Raw genomic sequence first — 3,902 nt, forward strand, 5'->3', positions numbered from 1 at the left:
TCTGGATCAATCTGAAAAATCTCTATCCCATCCACACACTACTCCTTTCCCCTGCCGAGTGAGTCACGCCTACCCCGAAAGGGAAATGGCTTAATGTTGTAACATTCGCGCACATTTCAAGTGGTAAAAAGTGTTTAATTGTCCAAAGTAAATCTGAACTGTCACTGCTCCCGCTTAGACCGTCGAAATTTTATTTCGCTGATCCCACAATGCACCGGTGCTCTTCCGATAGTTCCTTCAGACACCTATTCTTAATATCCCTATTATAGCTATACTTATTAGGGGTTTGACTAGACGATATCCCTGGTATATGGAAAAGGTCAAGGATATTAATTTTCGCTGATCCAGAGATTTTTCTTAATCCCTTCGTTCGTTTTCAGCTAAATGTTTAGCTATAATGGGGAATAATATCCCTGTCACAGCTCAAATTTTCTTACCGTGTGTAGATATGTGTTTCTATTCTCATCACATGCCTCTTTTTGAGTGAAAAGTAGTCATTCTTTAGTTTAAATTAGTCACTTTTTTCAAGCACATTAGTCTGATAGGTATGCGAGATAGATATGGAGCTGGAATTTGTTAGACTTTGGTGTGCTGATAATTTTTCAATAAAATTTTAATACGTTAAACCCAAATCAAATAAAGGTGATGACCAATACAAGAGATTTGAAAGAAGATTTGATAAACTTTTCGATTCCAGTAATGATTTCTAAAAAATATCTGCCCTTTCTATAGTTTTCTGGAATGACCATTTAAAAATCAGAGTATTTTAGAATATGACGTTAAAAAAATACTTAAGAAAATTTAGAGGTATTAACTAAAATAAATATTAAACTGCAAAACTCATTAAATCCGAATTTAGATATAAAATTAAAAGACAAATGAGGAACTCTGAAGTTGATTCAACAGGGTTCCTAAAAAATGCCAATTTCAAAAGTCTCTGACTTTTTCCTGACCAATTTTTTATTTCCCCAGACTCTTTTAGGGTTTCTATAACATTCCCTGACGAGTTTAAAATTCCCTGACTTTCCAGAATTCTTGACTGGTGGCAATCCTGTTCAAGTGGGTAATAGGTTCTGAATTTAGATCACTCGAGTTTTGCAGTTAAATAATTATTTTATTGAATATCTCAGAATCACCTGGAATTACCATTATGTCATTTTAGTAGCGCTAAAAACCTCGTTTTTTTTAAATACGATTTTAAGATGTTCATCTACGGTTGATACGATATTTTTGTGAAAGAATAATGACAAATAATCAATTTAAGAAAAATTAGGTATAAATTAAAAATATGTTTTTCATTATCTTCAAAAAATAATCTTATATTGTTTTTTTTAAAGTGAATTTTCGTTCTTCAACGAAAAAAAAGTTATCAAAAAAGTTATTTCTCACAAAGATAAAGTCTATAATCAACTTTTAATCATGATAAACTATATTTACTTTTTTGACATAAGTTGTATCTGATTTAGAAAATTTCAGAGCATAACTGGATTTATAAAATTAAATGTATGCATGAAGGTATCGTAGATATTCTGCGATAGCTTGTACGTTGTTTCATTCACACAAATCCGCGAGCAGTTGAATTATTATCCAATCTACATGTCTACAAAAAATAATTGCATTAAATCAATGAAAAATTCGCTGTGGGAATTCACAATTTGTTATTTTGATAGTAGGATTATGTTAAAATCTACATGCTGGAAAATAAAACGATAAAATTGTAAAGATTGTGATTAATTTTGATGTTATAAAGAAAAGTTTCAAAGTAAAATTGAGCGCAATAAAATACATAAAAACTGAACTAAAAATATTAATAAAGAAACTCAAAATTTTTTATCCTCAAAACATATTTTTCGATACGTGCGCGAATATGATATAGTTTAGTTCCAAAATTTAGAATTTTTTTTAGTTTTATAAAAATCGCTCTACTACGTTGTACGTATCCAAGTGATGAATTTAAATTTCTAAGAAGTCATAAGTTTAACATTAAATATTCTTGGTTTCACTGTGCGCGCGTTTATTGCTTCTGAACGTAATTTATCACCTTTACCCATTGACCACATCCGCAGATTTCGAATTCGGCGGCTCTTTAAGCTGAATCAACAAGGGATTATTTAATAAAAACCAGAAACTCATTGAGTTGCTCAACCATAAGATAATTTACGAATACACTTAAGTGGTCCTTATAGCGTTGCTTATACCACTTTACAATTTTAGCATCTATAAAAGGCGTCCTAAACGTGACAAAAAATTTCAAGAACACTTATGCATATTAATTGAGGAAGTAGAGGTATTTCAGTTGCCATATTAGACACTGAATGAAGACTCGCATTCTTACTTAATAAACTTGGAACCTTTATTTATCAATTATTATTAAGTGTTTTTATTAAACTTTTACTCGGGTAAACCCGGTTATACATCATAGCCACGGACTAAGTCAAGTGACTGATGAGATTAGAATGTTATAAGTTAATTCAAATAATTTAATACGATTGTTTATGATTTTATGATATGATATGATTTTATAAATCATGGTGGACAATTTGGAAATTAATCATTGTTTCAACGTTTTTAAAATAGTTAAATTTGAAAGGTTCACAATGTTTAAAATTCTTTCAAATTTGAACAGTGCGAATGACTATAAAATTTTTATTTTAAAATTTATAGATATATTTTTTAATTTGCAATTGTAAAACGGTTTAATTTCTGAGGCTTTGAAACTAAAGTTTTTTTTATTCTTGAGCAAGGAGGCTAAACATAGATTTGACTTTTTGTATTTAAAGTGTTCTAGGTTCAAAAATCCACATCTTATGATTTATTCGTAATAATAAGCATTTTGTAGGTTTTGATAGAATACTATTGTCTTCAGCAATTTATAACTCTTTTATTATAAATTAAAAAAAAACAGGAAATGACCAGAAATTTTGTTCACTTTTTAGAAGACACCCTGAAATATTTTAGAGTTATATTGAGAATTTGACTGTTAGTATTGTACAATTATTTTTTATTGATAGTTTTAGCAATTCAATCATTTTAAATTGAAATCCTTCCGAATCAATTATAGTTTCAAAGTCAGATCTTAAAAATGTTCAAACTTGCAAATTTTCATATTGAAAGCCTTGATAGTCAGTTTTATATGTAATGATTTAAATATTCTAAATGGTTTGGTTTCACTACTAGACAGTTTTAAGTTTATTAATTTTAGATTTAAATGTCATTGCCTTAAAAATGAGAATATTTTAGAACCGAGCAATAAAATTCAATTTTTTACTTGAAAATGTTCTTAAATGTTAAATATTTCAAACATAACTTTTAAAAAAACAATCTCCAACTGAAATGCTTAAAATTGTGCAACTTTAAAAATTTGAACCACAGCGATTTTTGTGTACTATTTTTTTAAATTTTAAACGTGCAATGTAATATCTTAAAATGGTCAAATTTGTAATAGAAAATAAAAAAATAGATCATTGAAGCTTAAAAAATATTCGGTTGGAAAATGAAGTAATAGATACTTTAGTAATTGGATATTTTCTTCAAATCTGAATGGTTACAATTTTATAACTCAGAATGTTTATGATGAACGCCGAATTTTCAATATTTCTCTTTTTATAAATTTTAATTTTAATAGAAATGGTTGAATTTAAAACAGTATAATCGACAATCTGAGCATTTTTATGTTTTACATTAATCAACTTTACTTAGAATAATTGAAATTTTAAAGGGCTTCAATTTAAAAAAGGTTTGGTAACATAATTCTTGTTATTTAAGCATCTCTCAGTTTCACATTAAGTGCGGATTCGTTAAATTTTCAATGTTCCTTAGCAGAAAATTGTTCCATTTTGTACGTTGAAAATGACAGTGAATATATTTTTTTGATATTAGAAAATATTTATTAAGCAATTTTA

Source organism: Belonocnema kinseyi, chromosome 4, assembly GCF_010883055.1.
Source record: "Belonocnema kinseyi isolate 2016_QV_RU_SX_M_011 chromosome 4, B_treatae_v1, whole genome shotgun sequence".
Classification (NCBI taxonomy): Eukaryota; Metazoa; Arthropoda; class Insecta; order Hymenoptera; family Cynipidae; genus Belonocnema; species Belonocnema kinseyi.